Genomic DNA, 19,215 nt, shown 5'->3' on the forward strand with positions numbered 1-19,215 from the left:
CATTACAAACCCGTTACGCACGTAAAAATATCATGAAGAAAGCTACCATCGTCAAGCTACCAAGACTCCTATATGAAGATCTTTAGCTTGGCGAACAGTCGCTGACTTGCATAAATTCCCAGTTTTGTTATGACATTGTATTAGATTCAACGATTATAAATTTGACTAACGACGATAAGTTGAATACGGTTACCATTAGTATATCTTTTGATTTTTGAGAATATCATTAAATTTTTTTCTTCCTATGAGATTATCGTTTGCAAAATTCTGCAGTTATAATTAATATTTCATTTTTTCACGCCGATATTAGTTGATAAGTTGGTGCGTTGGAAAATTTCCTGAATTCTCGTTACGCCCATCCGCCCTTAAATTTAAGGAGACCGTTGAACACTAGTGGTTCGATTCAGTTTCGAATTCCCGGGAATGCTGGCATCCCAATTGTGATTAATCACAAGTATAAAATGAAAACGATCCATATAGTTCATAAATTTATTTCAGAAACTCCTCCATAAATGCATTTCTTCTTTTAAGTAGTTAGTCTTCTAATGCTCTTTTGTATTCCCTTAGATAATTAAGCATGAATTTGCGGATATTTAAATTAACGTTAAATTAAATTAAATTCAAAATGTAGTTAACGTAGTCTGAGTATAGTCTGGTACATGTATCATAGACTACATAAGCTGGCCCAAGATTATTAGCGGTGCGTATTCTAAACGTCGGCTAGCAAGATGCTAAGGCCAGAAATAAACTTTGGCAAAGCTGGCAATAGTAGGTTATAGCAAGGCGAGACTGCCAGAACTTTTAATTCTAAACAATCAACCTGCAAATTAGTTATTGTGTATTTAACTAATGCAAATTAGTTAAATACACAAAAACTAATTTGCATTCTGCTGAAGACTGTGAAAAGAAGAATTTATAGTAAAGCTTCAACTCATGATAACTGGTTAATTAACATAAAAACCTTACGAATTATTATGTCTTATGAGCTCAGAGATTCCTTTGGAAGAATGTGAAACATTAGGGCTGATAATTATTTGAATGATCGCATAGAAGGCTGCAAAATTTATTATACGCGTAAAATTTTTAAAAAAATCGTTTTACAAAGGGAAAAATAAAGTCTGAAAGAACTGAGATTTTAACAATCATCCAAAGTTTAATATAGTTCATCAGTAGAGATTATCGATAGATATGGCCTATGGGGAATAGCGAAATGTTTTATAGACGAACTAGATGAATGTATATTTAGGCTAGTATGGAAACATTATATATCTTCTGCATATTTGAAAAATGAAGAAATATAAATTTTTTCTATAAAAATATTTAATGTTTTTAGTTAGATATATCACGAATTACATGCATTTTTATTTAAGTCAATCAGATTTAACAGTTAAAAAAATATCCTTAACAACTGCAATTATTATTTTTAAATAGCTTAGTTTATTAATCAAACTAAGACAGACGGAATTTGAAAGATAAATATTTTACATTAGGCCGAATCGCAACAGATTCGAATGAAAAGTGAAACAACACATTTACAATGGACGACATTTAAAGTGAATCAACGCAAAATCATATTTCGAGACTAATAACCCTTAACCCTTTCGGGCTAAAAATATATTGTAAATACTGTACAAACAAATTCATAAGAATAAATAAACAAATAGAAACATTCAAACTATTTTAAAATAAGTTGCAAAATTTACATCATTAAAACATTAAATCGTTTTTATTTTTTAAACCGCAATTTTCAATTATAGAAATTATTGAGGCTTGTACACACACTCCCGAAAACGGAAATTTAAACATTACTCAAGTTGTTTGCAATTCAATTTTCATTTTGATATTTATTGCTTGAAATGTCTCAACATTCTTTTCATTTCCTAAAAGTATTCTATTGTCTTTCAATTGCAGGCTGCTGTCAGTTGAAGTTGATCATTTCTTATTTCAAGTATAAATGAAGGAGGCTCATACCTCTGAAACTCCTTGAATCCCACCCCCTCAGGGGGCTCACTTTTGTGAGTACGGGTGTGGCAATCCCGAGGTACCCTAGCCCTTCAGGGGATCATCTTCTTGGTGAGACGGGTGTCACGATCCTGGAGCCCCAGTGATCTATCCTCTTTTCCGTCTCCTCTCCTCTTGGCTGGATCTTTTTCCCTTCCCTTCTCCCTTGTGGTTTCTCTCTACGGAGTTTGGGGCTCGTCACGAGAGGCTGGAACAGACCTTGTTTCTAGTTTTCAAGTGGGGAGAAAACTGCCCACGTGTTTGCCGTGCGTGGAGACCCGTGTCGCTGGAAAGGAGGGTCCTGGTAGTTGAGGGGCGAGGTACTGTCCCCAACACACTGCTTTGGCCTCTGCTTCAGCTAAACGGGAGGCACCTTAGTCGTCCTCACGGGTGTCAATCGGCTGGTCACTAGTCCTTGTGTCAGTGGCTTGGGGTCAAGCTCTCGGGAGTACCTGCTTTCGGGAAAGCCGACTGTGGGGCTTCAGTTTGCGTATAGGTCCGGCTAGCCCTAACACAGGAATCTGTGTTCCCTTGTTGGGCTCCGTGGTGGGCGGGGCCGTCGGACCCGAATCTTTTCTTATTTCAATATGGCTAATTCTCAAATTTTTCTGATCAAAGACTTCGAAGTCACTCCAGTCTCTCAACCTAGTTCTGAAACGTCCACTACTAAACCAGTCACTCAACCTAGCTCTGAACCACCTACTAATAAACCAATCATTCAACCTAGTTCTGAAAAGTCTACTACTAAACCAGTCACTCAATCTAGTTCTGAAAATTCTGCAAAAAAATTACGGACAGATGCAAATAAAAAAAATCATAACAATAGTCCCCGTTTCCTAGTCATCTCTAGTCCTTCTGGCGAAATGCATAAGATGTCTCCTTTCGTGATTAACAAATACATCCAGTCTTGTATTGGTGAGCCGAGAAATATAAAGCGTCTCCGCTCCGGAGACTTCCTTATTGATACAATCTCAGCCACCCAGTCTGCTTCTTTACTTCAAATAACTAAACTTGGGCAAGCGAATGTCAATGTAACAGCACATAAGACACTGAATTATTGTCGTGGCGTTATATCGGAATTCGACCTTCTGTATGTTCCTGAAGAAGAGATCGCTTCCGAGCTATCCGACCAAAATGTCTGCGGTGCTAGGCGGATCAAGATGCGTAAGGAAGGTAAGTTGATCGATACGAAACACGTGATCCTTACCTTCAACACGCCTGATCTGCCTAAGAATATTAAGGCCGGATATTTAAATTGTCCCGTAAGACCTTATATTCCCAACCCTATGCGATGCTTCCAATGCCAGCGTTTCGGCCATTCTAAGACGTCTTGTCGTGGCAGCCTCACATGCGCCCGATGCTCACAGATTGGCCACGATTCTGAAAATTATACCGCTGCGCCTCTTTGTATAAATTGCAAGGGTGAGCACCCAGCATTTTCACGCCTCTGTCCAAAATGGAAATTGGAAAAAGAAGTGCAGACTGCAAAGGTTACGAGGAACATCTCATATGCCGAAGCCAGAAGATTAGTCCAAAGCACACAGCTACGACCAAATACATCTTACGCCAATGCTCTTAAAAAATCTCGCTCAGTTGCTACCCAAACATCAGTTAGTATGCAGACGCCACCAAACAAAACTCAACAGACTACAAACAACAAGAAGAAAGAAAACCCAACCCATACAGTACAAAATAAAGAAATAGTAATTCAAAGCAAACCCAAAACTACCACACGAAAAGAAACAAATAAAAATAGAAGTTCCAGCAATAGCTCTCTTGATGGAATGGTTTCTGAATCTGCGGATTCAGACGGTATGGAAGTAGAAGAGGGTCTGGAAGTTCCCAAGCATCTACTTCCACGAAAAACCAAACAAGAGCACAGAAAGAACAAAAACTATTCATAATGGCCACCCTCGTATCATGGAACTGTCGTGGTTTCCACCGAAATCTGCTCGACATCAAAGCTATAATCAATGTTCATCAACCTTTATGCTTCGCAATACAGGAAACAAATCTAAAACCGGAACAACAAGCAAAACTTCGGAGGTTTTCTTTCGTCAGGAAAGACAACATTGCAGGTGAGCGTGCCAGTGGAGGTGTAGGTCTCCTCACCTCACTGGATTATCCCTCAAATGTGCTTTCTTTGACGACATCCCTCCAAGTTGTCGCTACTCAAACAAATTTTGATTTTGTTGCTACAGTCGTTTCTCTGTATTTGCCTCCAAATGAGCATATTGATCAGCAAGATTTAAATGGTCTTTTAGAGCAGCTGCCTGAGCTTTTCATCATAATAGGAGATTTTAACGGCCATAGTCCGCTCTGGGGTAGTAAGGATACTAATTGCCGAGGAAGACAAATTGAGCAGATGATCGAAGATCATAGCCTTTGTCTCCTCAATAATGGGCAAGATACTTACTTCCATGAGCCTTCAAAAACATTCCATGCTCTCGACCTTGCCATCTGTTCACCATCTCTGTTGCCTTTTTGCACTTTTAATGTGGGTAAAGATCTTTACAACAGTGATCATTATCCCATTCTTGTGTCTCTTGCACGAAGAGGAGCAAACCCCATGTCGAGATCCCCTCGATTCATACTGGACAGGGCAGACTGGGAACTCTTCTCTTCCATTGCAGAGCTCACAGATGAAATGGTAGAAGATGCGCATATCGATGACGCTGTTGAAGCTGTTACTAATACTATTATTCAGGCAGCTATGCTTTCGATTCCTAGAACATCAGGAAAACTACTAAAATATTCAAAACCATGGTGGAATCGCGACTGTCATGAAGCACTGAAAAAACAGAAAAAAGCATGGGGTATTTTTCGTAGATATCCTACTCTGCGAAACCTCATAGCCTTTAAAAGAGCCAAAGCAAATGCACGAAAAGTAAGAAGGCAGAGCCAGAGGGATTCCTGGATTTCATATGTGTCGTCAATAACATCCTCCACGCCTAGCAAGCGGGTTTGGGAAAGAGTTCAAAAAGCATGCGGCATATATAAAGACCACTCACTTTCCTTTTTGGAAAAAGATGGCCGAGTGATTAGCTCCATAGAAGAAATTGCGAATACTATTGGTGAGACATTTGCTTCCGTTTCTTCCAGCAGAAACTATACACCTGCATTTCTTTCTATGAAGCAGCACTCTGAAATAAATCCCATCGCATTCAACTCTTCCAAATCTGAGCCTTACAATAGAGACTTTACTATGCTTGAATTAAGGAGTGCTTTATTGCAGACACATAGGTCTTCTCCGGGTCTTGATGGAGTGAATTATGAAATGCTAAAGCATCTGTCCTGTAAGTCACTGAATGCCCTTCTCACTCTTTACAATAGGGTGTGGAAGGAGCATGCCTTTCCCAGTGCATGGAGGAGAGCTGTTGTCATTCCTATTCCTAAGCCAGGGAAAGATCCAAGGAATCCCTCCAACTATCGGCCAATTGCCCTTACGAGTTGCCTCTGCAAACTGTTTGAAAAGATGGTAAACAGCCGCCTAGTCTACTTCTTGGAAAAGAATGATATTATATCGCCTTATCAGAGTGGTTTTCGAAAGGGAAGAACAACTGTAGATAACATGCTCCTCTTAGAGACATCTATTCGAAAAGCATTTGTAAGAAGAAGCCACCTTGTCTCGATATTCTTCGACATTGAAAAAGCTTATGATAAGGCATGGAGATACGGTATACTCCGGGATCTTCACGAGAGTGGCTTGCGCGGCAACCTACCAATTTTCATTCAAAATTTCTTGAACACTAGAACTTTTCAAGTAAGAATTGGCTCTGTTTTTTCGGATGTTTTTGAACAGGAAGAGGGTGTGCCTCAAGGCTGTGTGCTCAGTGTAACCCTGTTTAGTTTAAAAATAAATTCTGTACTAAAAGAACTTCCTCCCACCATCTTGGGATCTCTATATGTTGATGATCTGCAGATTAGCTGTCGAGGAGCAGACATGAGATATGTAGAGAGGCAACTGCAGATGGCTCTGATTAAGATCCAAGAATGGTCAGACAAACAGGGATTTACATTTTCGAAACAGAAAACTGTCTGCGTGCACTTTTGTAGGAAGCGAGGTCTCCATCCTGAACCTGAGTTATACTTGAATGGTACAATTATTCCAGTTGCGCCTGAAGTAAAATTTTTAGGAGTGACGTTCGACCGAAAATTGACTTTCCTTTCTCATGTTTTAAACCTGAGAAAGAAGTGTCTAAAAACACTAAATATTTTAAAAGTGTTGGCGAACACCTCCTGGGGTGCAGAGCGTTGCTCCATGCTTCGCATTTACAGAGCGCTTATCCGCTCTAAACTGGACTATGGCTCAGTTGTTTATGGATCCGCTCGGTCATCTGTTTTGTTAAAACTGGATCCTGTTCACCATCAAGGTCTGCGGATTTGTTCAGGAGCTTTCAGGACTTCTCCTGTGCAGAGCCTATATGTTGACTGTAACGAACCATCACTTTATCTGAGGCGTGAGCAATTGTCCCTTTTGCAATATTTTAATACTCTATCACAACCTGAACATCCCAATAAGCTGTGCTTACTTGATAATGAGTGTAACACATTATTTGAAACACGTCCATCCTGTGTTCCTACTTTCCCTTTAAGAGTTCGCCCTGTCATTGAGGAACTCTCCCTCTCTGATATGCACCCCCAAGCAGTACAGAATTTTGAAATTCCACCTTGGGAAAATTCACGGATCCAGCTTCTTGATGTTTTTAAACATCACGTAAAGGCGAGCACTAACGAGATCGTTTACAGACAAATTTTCGCTGAGCACAGACACAAATATAGCAGTTATTATCCGATATACACAGATGGATCAAAGTCAAATGATCATGTCGGGATGGCTTTTGTATTTGAAAATTACATAGAGGGCAGATGCCTGCACCATGCTTTCTCTGTCCTAACATCTGAACTAACTGCAATATATTATGCTCTTTGGTACATCTCAAAGCTCTGCCACAAAAAGTTCATAGTTTACACAGACTCGTATAGTGCTCTTAAATCCTTGGAAGCTTTTCCCAACGCTCAGAATCCTGTGGTAGTGGATGTTCTCAAAATTCATAGAAATTTAATGATACGAGGATATGAAATCCTATACTGCTGGGTTCCCGGGCATACGGGAATAAAGGGAAACGAGCTTGCAGACATCGCGGCAAAATCTGCTGTCGAACTGTCCAGTCGCCTTATCCCTTTTAGAGACATCTGCTGTGTCATCAAGGGAAAGATACGAAAAAAATGGCAGCAAATTTGGGATGTTCAGCATCACAACAAGTTGAGAAACATCAAACCTAGAATTGAGCATTGGGATTTTGCTGGAAATCGTAAAGAGGACGTTCTTTTGACTCGACTCAGAATTGGTCATACCAGAGTCACACATAGCTATCTTCTTAAAGCTGAAAATGAGCCTGTTTGTTTTAATTGTAATGTTTGTTTATCTGTTCGTCATATTTTAATTGAGTGTCAATGTTTTAATAGTCTTCGCCAGAAATATTTTAACAGCTGTGACTTACCTCTCGACCGTTTAATCGGAAGAGAGGTCAATTCTAATTTATTTTATTATTTAAAAGAGATTGGCTTTTATTACCAAATGTAATTTGTTTTGAAGACTGTGTCTTGAATGTTAATATGTGCTTTTAACTTGTTTTTATATGACTTCATCCTCTGGATTTGGTACATTTATCTAGTTGTTTTTATTTATTGAATTTTAATGTCATCAATTGTAATCATCTCATCTTTTGTTTGGCGCGTCATAATCATCTCTGGTTTTTGCGCCATAATCACTCACTCACTCACTCACCCTTGAATCCCACACTCAAAATATTTAGACGGAGCAAAAAGCAATACTTATCATAATGAATGCTATTGTCTGTATTTTTATTCAAAAAGGTTTGTTAAAATAAATGTTTCGAGCCAGTTCCGTTTACCGTTGCTAAACGTGCCTGATAAAGATGCTTTCCATTTTGCCATCATGTTGCAAAGAAATTCTTTAGTTTTGTTCTTCCTTCGCTTAATTAATTGTCTCTTAAAGTTAAATATCATTGACAGCAATACAATTTTAACGCACCTTAATTTTGAAATATACGATAAGTGAGATTGTGTAATATGTGTAGGAAAAATCAAGTTACATTCCACACTAAAGTAAAATCTTTTAACTATTTGTTTATTTTATGCTATCTTTCTGCAATTTACAAGCATTTCACTGCAAGCAAATAAATCATTTGTAGTTGACGATCTTAAGGTACCTGTACTGTCAAATTTAGATAATATGGCAACTACACAGCTCGAAACTGAAAATGTATGAGCAATTTATCTAAAAACTGTGATGAAATAATTCTTATTATTAGGCCTTTGCGCATTTTAAAGAAATAATATTTTGAATATTGAAAAAAGTATGGAAACACGAATGAAACATTTTGCCATCAAATACTATCGCGAAGTATTATTTTTAAGGAAAAAAATTTAGCTAATTAAAAAAACAATGCATGGCAATACGAATAAAAGAATATTGCCAACAAGTATTATCGCCATGTAGTATTTTTAGAGACATAACATAGTGAATATAAAAAAAAAGTGTGGCAACACGAATAAGAGGATGTTGCCACCAAAAGCTGTCGCCATGTAGTATTTTGTATAGCAGTACTTAGCACTCTATCGGTACTTCTAAAGATACGCTATTTTTAAATATTTTATGACTTTGCTGCTGAATTTTATATGGCGTAGTGTGAAGAAAGTGATGTTTAATAATAAAATTAAAAAGCAAAGGTAATTTTTTTAAGAAAACTGAACATCAATATGATGAACTGAGGAAAAAATGAAAAAAAAAAATTAAACAGATAAAATTTAAAAAAGGTAGGAGTAGAAAAATGTATGAAAACACTTTCTGTTGAAAATTCTAAAAATATGCTTTTAAATATTTTGTTATTTTACTCCTGAATATTATGTGGCATAAATGAGAAGAAAGTTATGTTTTATAAAAATGTTAATAAGACAAAAAAAAAAAAAAAAAAAAGTGTTGTACTAGCTGAAGGAAGTTCAAGGGCAGATTGGTAAATGCGAGCTCAGCGAGAGCATAAAACACTTTAACAAACCTTCTGGTGCAACGTTAAAATATTTTTTTTTTAAGTTGTTATTGAGCTGAAATTAATTAAATCTTGCCATTTAAGAACATTTTATGAATTTAGTATTGTCTGTTGGAAAATAAATGAACGAAAAGTAAACGAATATTAAACATAGTAATTTTCATTGTCTTTTATGTTTAGATACATTTAGTTATGTGCGTCACTGAATTTAAAGTGAACTATATTCTGGAGAGTACAATTTATTAACCATTTAACACATTAAAATACGAAAAATGCTTTGACTTCATAAATGTCTTTGACTTTAAAAAAAATTTTTTTGCAAAATATTGCTAAAAATTTTTTTATATGTTTTTAAATGTTTTTATATATTTATAAAAATACGAGTCTTTCGAATTTTTACTTCCTTGTACGAAGTAAAAAGGAAGTATTGTAATCGCGAAAAGTTTCAGACAGCACATTTCAACGATAATATCCATTTTGACCGCTATCGAATGCAATTTAACGATGTTTTTGCATGATATATGTACGTAAGGACGGAATAAAAGAATTGAGTGTTTATGTAAATATAATAGTGATTCTGTTACAGATATTCCTGTTTTTACATGCTTTCAAAATGAAAAATTAATCAATTACACTCATTAAAATTTTAATAGAATATTTTATGTTTATTTTTTCATCTTCTTCAAACTGTTGAACTTTTAATAACATCGGACCTTTATATTAAAATTTTTAAGCGACGTGTTCAAAATCTAAATTTTGCAAAACGTCGTTTTTTTTTTTTTTTTTTTTTCCTTCTGCATATATTAAAATAGTACATATAATTAAGCGGATAATAGTTATCTAATTTATTGAGAACATATTAATCTAACATCAAATCAATATGTTTCAATACTTGTTTAATGTAAAATTACAAATTTTGGTTGGGACCTGAATTATTTTGTTACATTACTTCGGTACAACTTTGCTCAATGGTACCGACTCCTAGCGACCCCACCCCCCTGCTCAGTAATCCGTTCTTCGCAGGTTCCATTAATTGTTCACGCGGCATGATAACTCTCCATTTTTGAATACTTTTACAATTCTAACGTATAAAACCTTTATATTGCAAATTTCAGTAGCCAACAGTGGATTATCTAAATAACGTGTATATTTCGTTTCTTATATTTACATTTTTATTAATGTATTAAATAGTATAATACCTATAAATACATGAAAGTATAATATTATAAGTATTTACAATATGAATGTAATTAATTAAAAAAAACTTCCTAATATCTCATATTATTAAAATTGATTACAGAATATCGTTTACGCGATAATGAACAACGAGTTTGCTATATTTATGAACGAACTTTTCTTAGCTTTGGGAGAGCAATAGGTTTGACAACAACTGAAGAAACAATCCTTTAGGGTAAAAATATACTAAAAATTAAATTAATATTTTTGTACATAAACATGAAATTAATTATGTCGGAATAAAGTTAGCATTGTACGTAATTAATTAAAAAAAACATGTATGTTACTTATATCAGTTACAGAATAATTGTTTGTGCGCTAAAATGAACAACGAATTCGTACGTCTAACATGAACTTTGCTTAATTTTTCAGCAAGTTTAATAACAACTTAAAAAACAATCTTTTAGGGTTAAAATGTGCTGAAAATTAAATAAATATTTTTGTATATAAACATGAAATAAATACGCGGGAAAAAATTGCATTATGTGTAATTAATTGAAAAACACATATATTACTTAATAAGTTAGAGAATAATCGTCTGCACACTAATAAAGAACGACTTTGTATAGTTAGTGTAAACTTTGCTTAGTTTGGGAAAAGCAATAAATTTAACAACCGAAAGAACATTCTTTTAGGGTTACAAATGGCTAAATACTAAACTAATATTTTTATATATAAACATGAAACATGAAATTAATTTCGTAAAAAGGAATTTCCTTTGCATGTAATTAGCTAAGAAATTTTTCTAATGTCGTATGTATTACATTTCAGTTAGAGAATAATCGTTTACACGCTAATGAACTACGAGTTTAGTAAATTTATCTGAAAACTCCACTTAGTTTTGCAAAAGCATTTGAAACAATTGCTAAAAACTGGTGAAACGGTAAGAAAAATTTTTTAGGGTTAAAACAAGGTAAAAATTAAGTTAATATTTATATATATAATCAAGAAATTAATTTCGGAGATAAAATATTAGACTTGCATCGGCCGTGAATCGAACCCGGGCCGCCCGCGTGGCAGGCGAGCATTCTACCACTGAACCACCGACGTTACACCTTGCAGTAGTACAAAACATTTCATCAAAAAGAAAAAATTTAGTTTCTTTTCCTCTCTTGTCTTTAAGTGCAAGCAAAACGTGAGAACCTTTGCCCTTTTCTTCATTCTTGACCCGGGGACGAAACGAAAGAACTTCCTTTAAACTTTTCTTTCTTTTAGAACTTGTCTAACAAAGCAGCTTATTTTAACATATTAACTACTTTATTCACAATTATTAACAACAGTACAAAATTTCATTTGTAGTTGACTTTTATTACAAACTTTATTTTTTTTTATTTATTTATTTTTAAAATTTAACTAAATTGTTTCTTTTCAGGATATGGGTTATTCGATTATCATCTGATTATTCTTTATTCTGATGGAAAAACAACGTCCGTCAATTTGAAATATGTGACATAGAACATCTGCAAGATTCCATGGTGGGTCATTCACAAATTTCGTGATTTTATGAGTTTTAATATTCCTGGTATTTTTCTTTTTAAACTGTTGTATTAATGAATATTTAATATTTAACACAAATATCTGTTTGCAAGACCAGTATCAGCGTTACAAAAACTTTGAATATTGAACTTGAATTTCCCTTCATTCAGTCCCTTCTTTTATAACACGATTTCAAAAATTTTATTTTACAATTAAAATCCACCATCATTCTCATCTGCTTCCAGTCTAATCGAATGTTACAATTGCTTCTAGCAATTCTTTCTCCTAAACTTTAAAAGCTCGGGGAAAATTCTTCCCTTCATTTGATTTACAAAGAAGATATATAAAAATCAAAGTTCAGAATTATAAATCAATTGCACTTAACATCAGTGGGGTAACTAGAACTTTTGGGTCTTATGCAAAAAAATTTCTTGGGCCTTCCCAGTAAATTTACAATGCTCTCCCCCCCCCAAAAAAAAATCAAGGTTTCCAAGAGCCAACATTTTGATGATGATTTTTTTCAGTTCTGCATTAGCAGGTAAAATATCTGATATGGAACCACACTTGAACAGAATAGTAAATTATACATATTTCTTGCTGCATTTCATTTACACTTATTTCTTCGAATGATTCTAATTAATTGATCCCTCAAGGCAAGTTGAAAATGACATCAAAAATTGCACATTTTGAATTATATATCCCTGTCAGTTTTTGTCAGAAGGAGTCAAACTTGTTTTAATTTATTTTTTCATAACGAATACAAAGCGTTCCCAAATATAAATATAGGAATCGGGAGACAGAATTAAAAGTTAAATTTCGTCTTTTATCGAAAATTAATTTTTTTAATTCGACATTGCCAAAACATTAATATTTTCATCACATAAAATACTTCTGCAATGTTCATTTGCCCGTTCTAAAACATTGCATAGGTCTTTTTCCTTCTTTCTTTTTTGCGTCCCAGTTGAAGCTATCTTCTCCATATTACAAGATTTTTTTAATGGTAAAGTTTTATAAATGAAAAGGCATATAAGTAGAGTAAAACACTTAATTTATCATTTAATGAATCAAGAAGAAAATTTTAATAATATCATCAGTATTTTATGCCTATTGAAAAAGAGTTTATTCTGTATCGTTTCTTAAAATGATAAGCAATTTATTTCACATTTTTCTTTATGTTCATTTGTAATCTAAACATTAGTTTTAATAATTTTGCTCTTAACATTCGATTACCTATCATCTGCGCGAACTAAAATTAGGGCAGTCTCGTCAATATAGCCGAATTCCCGCCAGTGGCCGAATGCCCTTAAGGCTACTGAACAGTAGTAGTCTGTTCTCGGTACGAAACCTAGAGAATTGTCTAATTGCATAAAAGTTTTTTTTTTTTTTTTTTCTTTCATGTATAAGTAAATGCGAATTACGTTTCTCACATAGCATACTTTCCACTAGGTAGACAGCCCTCTCATCCTTTGATATAACCGACTTTATGAACAAGCTGTATGTCAACTGCGCGATACTATAAGGAACGTTATCTAGACCAGAAATCGCTGTTTTCATCTTTCACAGCTTTTAAAAGTGTAAATAAAAAAATTAATTGAAATTTAGCAAGCCATAAGTGAAGTTACAATTAAAAATTAATTAAATGACCCTTCAGGTTTTTGTTTAAATAAACCTACAAATAATTTTGCTTCGTAAAAAAGAATATGATGTTAATGTTCTCCATGCCTAAAGTCTGGCCTATCTAAAATTTGGTTACACATTCCGATACCTAAGAAGATTACTAAACTAAATCCTTTTAAAAAATGTAGTAGTTTTAATTTGTTTAAAATTTATGAGTTTAGGTAAATAATTCTAAGTTTATGATAATATTTTTCTAATGGCTGTTTTCTACAACTTTTATGTTCCTTCTACTTCTCTCTGTGGATCAGTTTAAAAAATATTCAAGTTTATTACAGGTTCTACTATCGGTTTCTCATGCATATATCCTTTTTCTATTCCTAATAGTGCTGACAGTAATGCAGCTGTAGCTTACTCTTCCCATTTTTAACATGGTCATAAGTTAACGTAAGTTACTCTGGGCCACCACTGCATTTATCACTCATGCTGCCGTCAAAATTCTGGTTGTCAGAAATGCTGCCATTCTGTACGCATAACTGTATCTTTCAAAAAATAATTACATCTTGCTTAACTCTCAGAGCAATTCAAAAGCAATTTGCCTATTTCTTAATAATTTTTTTAATTTTATTTTTAATAACATCCCTGGCGTAATTTTTAATTTATGTGTATATATCAATTTAATTTATATATATATATCAATCTATCAATTTTTATAAACATTTGTATCATTGTTTTAATTAACAAAGATGCTTCTAACGTTTTATATTAAATATTTTGGTATAAGAAATTCATTTGCGCTCCTGCACCTTTGTCACTGGAAGAATAAAGAAAGATATTAAATCTTCCAATCTAAAGTTCTCATTTCAGTAAAAGTTTTTGTAAAATAATATTTAACAAGAAATATAAAATGAAAAATAATCATCTAAGCTATATTAAATATATCATTAATTTTTGCAATTTATACGTATATTACAACGTATCGAATTCAAATTATAATGCAGATGAATTCTATATATTATAATATATCTAATTGACAGTTTCATAAAAATTTGGAATACTATTGTCATTAATAAAACATATTCCTAATACCATACACTTACATGACAAATTTGTATTCCTTTTCCTTCTTAAACAGTACGTAAATTAAATTAGTAATCTTTACCGTGTTTTCATAACTTACTTTATCACCTTATGCAGCAGGCTACAGACAGGGTTGGCGTCAGAGTCGGTGCAACCGGGGCGATTGCCCAAGCGGTAAAATTTAGGGGCTGGTAAATTTATAGAATTTAGGGACACCCTAAACGGAAGAATTTATGAGCCGGCTCTGGCGTCAGGCAGGACTGCATATGGCGTGAAATCTCTTTTTTTGGTGGTAAAATGATAAAAATCGGAACTATACAAGATTTTCTGGATTAATATTTCTGCCTTGATCACCCTGTAATAATTAATATACAAAACTGCCCGGGCAGATATCTCTAATATAAATTACTATTTATTCAAATCTCTTAGAAAGATATTAGTAATATATAATGCATTTTCTCCTTCCTACCAGTATGCCTTTGTGGTGCAATGGTAGCACAGTCGGCGCATCCCGGCAATTGTATTGCACGTCTCCTGATTCAAAATAACCTAATGCCTCTACAGTGGTGCCCGAACTAAAATGTGGCGAACAATAATCCGCCACACCGGGTTTTGGTGATTAAGTCCCCCCTAATCCCCAATCGCCCTTTAAAAGGGGGAGTATATAAAGTATTTGGTCCCTCCTTCCAGCATGCCTTCATAGTGTAACGGTAGCACACTTTGGAGGTATTCGAGAGGTCCAAGTTCGATTCCCGGCGAAGGCATTACACATTTTTCCCTTCTCTTGATTCAAAATAACCTAATGACTGTACAAATAATTTAAAGAAGCTAAGCATATATGTCTTCAGAAAACTGAAGATTTTAAATAACACACTAGAAAAAGACTTAAATCTAATAAGACATTATAAACATAAGGAAACTATATTAATCAGGAGGAAGGTCACAGTGTATTTATGTGTTAGAGAAAAATATTATTCTAAATAAAACAGAAAATGTCACAATAAAAAACTGCAAAATCCAATAAAAATCAAAAGAAATCCAAGTTGGCTTAAAGTCAGTTTATGATGCAGATTTATATTATATAACTGTTTACAGTATGATTTTGATATAAAACGTATTGTTATTTAATTAGATATTCTAAAGTTTATTAGTTCAAAGAAGCAATTTGCCCAGAAGGACTATTAATTTCGTTTTGGCATTTTGCGATGAAAACTGTAAATAGCGGATCACTTTTCAAATTGTTGCCACCAAATATTATCGCTCTGTATTATATTTAAAGAAATTAAAAAATGAAGAATCTACATGAATGCATGTATGTATGCTTCTCGCATTGTGATAAAACAAAGGCACCTAGAGTCATCAAAATTAAAAAAAAAAAAAAAAAAAAACGTATTCCATAGAACATGGGCATGTGGAAGCGCTAATTTGAATTTCAAATTTATTTTATTTTCGATTTCATGTTTAGTAACACTTCAACAAATTTTTGGTTAAGAAACTAAACGATTTGAAAGAGAGCAATGGCAACACTGTACAAAAAAACAAAACATTTTTATCTCCAGTGCGCGAGAATCTATCGGAAATTCTAAAGATATGCTCATTTTAAAATTGTTTTGCAATATTCCTTTTAAACTGAATTTTATGGTTTGAGTACTTAGAACATGATATTTAATAAATAAAGGTAACAGATAAAACGTTAAAAAAACGCCCCTTTGGACGTAATTTAAAACTGAAACCTTTCAGAATTTTTGTCTTTTTTATAATTTCATTTTTTAATATTCTTACATTTTTATGCTAAGGAAATCACGAGTACAGAAGGAAAACTTTAATACATCAAAGTGCTTTTAAAATAATGAAAATAAAATCAATACCTAATGCACATTGTATTTTTGTGCATGAACTTTAAAATGTACCGTACATTGAAGTAAAACAAAATTAAATACAAATATTGACTACTAAAATATTCGGGTAAGATTTCATTATCATAAAATTATATACACATAAACTAGTACTGAAATTAATGCAGGCATGAATTAGTGATGGTTGAAAAGGTTTGATAAACTTATTCAAGCGTCTGGTTTTTAACATTAACATTTTCAAAGTTAATGTTCGTTTTTTAGCAATCAGTGTTAAAAAAATAATCTTCTGAACTTGAGTAGCGTAACTAATGTTCGACATTTTGGAAGATCTTTTTGGCCCATTTAAGCATAGATATTAACATCGATATGAAAGCAAGAAGCGGAGTAATTTGCAGAGTATTTTGAAAACATCTAGCTTTATTTTTTACATCATTGGTGCTGAATGCACTGTTCCATTTGAAAAGTTTCTTTAAACTGTAGATGGCAACAAATTTTATCCCTTTCAAAACTTTGGGAAACATAAAGCAAAAAATAATTTTAATGGGATATTCATAACCGTAAAAGTTTAAAGATTGAAAAAAAATTTCCATAAACTTTTGCTTCATTTAAAAGAAAGAAAATTCTGACTAAAATTCAAGAAGGTATCTCTTCGAAAATATAACTAGAAAAAGGGGTCATAAAAAAATTCATAAATACTATACTAAAAGTTCTTAACTTTTGATAATACATATTCATATGTTTTTCAATTTCTTTAATTCCTTTTATGAAAATTTCAAAATAAATATTTTTTCACTCTTTTGCTATTTTAAGTGCACTAGTCGTAACCGAGTTGTTGAGTGAAGGGGTATTGATTAAAATACCATTATTTTCACATAGTTCTCGAATCTCTAGCAAGTCTTTCTTATAAAGAATGTAAAATAATGTCACAAACCAGATAGTTCTTTTTCATCAGATGGTAAATTTTCTACTTAGTTAAAAGTGCAACGTTTAAATTTAAAATAACTTATGTGTGTAGGGGGACGGGGGTAACTGAATAATTTTATTGAGTAGCTGCTATATGAAAACTTAAGTTTTGCAAATATTGATGTAAATAATTTGTGCTAATACCACTCTGCTGTAACTTATTCCTTTGTAATTGAAGTTGTTCATAGTCGAAAAAGTAAAGAGTTAGTCGTGGCGCCATCTGCTGAGACAGAATGTCCGAAACATCTAATTCTACTGTCTAACCCGTAAACTGTCATTAACTATCCCCTTATTTAAATCATCAAAGTGAACGGGCATTGTTAATCCGAGGGCAAGACAGAACCTTTAGTATACCTCAAGATGATGGACAATTTCTACATCAAAAGATGATGCCATCAACAATACTTTATTTTGTTGAGTCATTCATAGCCTGTCACAACAAGTTGGCTAGATGGATACTGGCTAGAAATTTCTAAATTTCTGAGTGCTATCATGATTTTTTTAAATGCTTATTGCTTTCACCCGGCCCAGCTTCTTTCAAGGAACTGTAGTTCAATTGTTCAGTCATACAGAATTTTCTCGAAGCCAAAAAACCAGAGAAATCATCAGTGTCTCGCTCGGATTCGAAACCCGGACTTCCCGATTGCTATGTTTCTCGCATTCTAAACAAACGGCGCTGTATGCCAAAGTCCGAATCTTAAATTTCTAAACTATTTTTAATTTACACTGTGTTTTGTGTTGACTTGTTGAAATTTTGATTTAACGAACTCAGCGATTTGAAAGTGATGTGTTGCAACCCGGTAAAACGTACCTTTCCACAAGGACCTTTCCATCAGAAAACTTAATGGTTTGAGAAAAAAAAAAAAAAATGTGTTGCCTTTGTGCGACATGAAATATTCTGATCTCCGATGTGCCAATGCGTTGCCATTCGGCAAAGCGTAAAATATTTAATTTTTCTTTCAAATTTAATCAGTTGATGAACAAATTAAGTGATTTTAAAGCATTAATAACATATCAGTTTTTGTTAACAACTAGCTGGACTCACTAAAATCATGTGTTTTTCCTTTTTATAATAACTAATTTAAGCGACTGGCGTGGAAGCGACTAGTCGTGGGAAATGCTTGTAGGCTAATTGTGTTTCAAAAGAAAAAAAATATTCAACTTTAAAATAAAATCTATCGGAATATGTTTGTTTCAATGTTCGTAATATTTCTGGTTATTTTGGTGTTCCTTGATTATGGCATCGTACACGGGTTACCTGCCAAAGAGGAGGGATGCCTTCATGGAGAACATTTCAAAGGAAACTGGCTCGTATTCATGGGGAAAATTACGGATTTTCCATGCAATGAGCTCATTCACTAGGATTTGAACACAGAGTTGAATTACCAGTGCTTTTGTGCGCTTACGTCTCGACCACTGATGAGTCTTGATATTTTTGGAAGCATTCATAGAATGTGTTTTTTGGTGTCGTTCATACACTGATTATCGCATTGCTTTGTTTAGCTTGAATTGTTTGAAATTACTGACCCTGTAAAAGCGTTCAGATAAGACAGAACACTGCGTCACTGAGATATCCTTCAAATAAGATGGATGGAACATGACAGATATATGTTGCTCCTTTTAAAAAATGGGCTGATATATAGAAACGCTTGGCTAAATGATACTGCAATTTCGTTACCACTGCAGACCGAAATATGCTATCCTGACCAATGTTATTTCATGCTTAATGTCCTCTTATAGTCGAAACAATACGCTAACGCTCTATAACAGTCAAACTGAATTGTTGCAAATTTTACTAACGTGATATGACTTTTCGGCGAACTTTTGTCTCACGTAAGTATGTATAAGTGTAAATATACTACCACTTCGGATATATCAACTATTGAAAACAGTTAGATTCGCTATCTAAAAGTAAA

The 19,215-nt window shown here is 33.8% G+C and overlaps 1 protein-coding gene and 1 non-coding gene across 2 annotated transcripts in view; one reads left to right on the forward strand and one right to left on the reverse strand.

Moving 5' to 3' along the window:
* Window positions 1-19,215, forward strand: part of LOC118200835 (uncharacterized) — a 147,641-nt gene that overhangs the window by 37,510 nt on the left and 90,916 nt on the right. Inside the window, exon 2 of the mRNA XM_085818330.1 lies at window positions 11,683-11,785. The gene's annotated coding sequence lies outside the window, so the exon portion shown is untranslated. The remainder of the gene's footprint in view (window positions 1-11,682; window positions 11,786-19,215) is intronic.
* Window positions 11,290-11,360, reverse strand: TRNAG-GCC (transfer RNA glycine (anticodon GCC)). The gene has a single exon. It is a non-coding gene; the product is annotated as a tRNA-Gly (tRNA).

This window comes from Stegodyphus dumicola, chromosome 6 (assembly GCF_044657685.1).
Source record: "Stegodyphus dumicola isolate Sdum_Otavi_A_Nest chromosome 6, ASM4465768v1".
In the NCBI taxonomy this organism is placed as follows: domain Eukaryota; kingdom Metazoa; phylum Arthropoda; class Arachnida; order Araneae; family Eresidae; genus Stegodyphus; species Stegodyphus dumicola.